The sequence below is a fragment of the Galeopterus variegatus genome, unplaced genomic scaffold (genome assembly GCF_000696425.1).
Source record: "Galeopterus variegatus unplaced genomic scaffold, G_variegatus-3.0.2 Scaffold53796, whole genome shotgun sequence".
Lineage (NCBI taxonomy): Eukaryota > Metazoa > Chordata > Mammalia > Dermoptera > Cynocephalidae > Galeopterus > Galeopterus variegatus.
Genome location: NW_007779907.1, coordinates 1 through 961, shown reverse-complemented (window position 1 = coordinate 961; position 961 = coordinate 1). Strand labels below are relative to the sequence as shown.

General features: G+C 31.7%; 1 long non-coding RNA gene across 1 annotated transcript in view; it reads left to right on the top strand.

The window, feature by feature from the left end:
- The window catches only part of LOC103584402, a 2039-nt gene extending 1208 nt beyond the window's left edge, over nucleotides 1–831 (top strand). The window contains exons 2-3 of the long non-coding RNA XR_549971.1: nucleotides 217–352; nucleotides 652–831. This is a non-coding gene — a long non-coding RNA (uncharacterized LOC103584402). The remainder of the gene's footprint in view (nucleotides 1–216; nucleotides 353–651) is intronic.
- Nucleotides 832–961: the final 130 nt, after the last annotated feature.

Genomic DNA, 961 nt, shown 5'->3' with positions numbered 1-961 from the left:
AAATTTTAACTTTTTATTTTAATGTTTGAGAGCAGAGTATATCAATTGTTCTTTCTTCTGACAATCCTTTTTTTTCTTTTGAAAACAAAACTAGACTATCAAAAATGATTTCTTTGTATTTTTTAGTAGATAATGACCTTATTAATTTTTATGATAGATTTACTATATACCTATAAAATGTACTTTAAGGAATTATTCAAATGTATTTGTTTCTAGGACAAGGATGAGACTGAAACAGTTAAACAGACTCAAACATCTGAGGTGTATGATGGTAAAGGTTCCAAAAATGTAAGATCTGATGTTTCTGATCAAGAGGAAGAGGAAGAAAGTGAAGGATGTCCAGTGTCTATTAGTAAGTTTAAAGGCTATGTACTATGTTCACACATTAGTTCTTTAAAAGTTAGTTATTGAAACAGTTAGGTGGAATGTAACTAGTATCGAATTAAGTGTCAGGGAACTTTGGTTTTGAATTCCAGTGTGACTGACTAAACTACCTGGCCTTTCTGCACCACATTTTTCTAGAGCTTACTGTTTTGAAGATGTCTGATATTATATGTAAGGCACCTGGGCCATGCAGGAATGCAATAAGTGGTTGCTATTGTTAAGATTGAATGCTGAAAATTACTAGAAATTATGTATTAATCACCTTAGGTTTGTCTAAAGCTGAAACACAGGCTTTAACTAATTATGGAAGTGGAGAAGATGAGAATGAGGATGAAGAAATAGAAGAATTTGAAGGCCCTGTAGATGTCCAGACTTCACTTCAGGCTAACAACGAAACTACAGAAGAAAATGAACATGATCAGGTATTCCAGTGTACACTGATGCTCCTTCTGTCAGTCTTATTTTAATTACTGAGAACAGATCCTTCTGAAAGATGTCAAAATTTACAGCTTCCCTATTCTCATTTTCTTTTTTTCTATATTTAAACTTTTTTCTTTAAAACTTTCTAGTTATATAT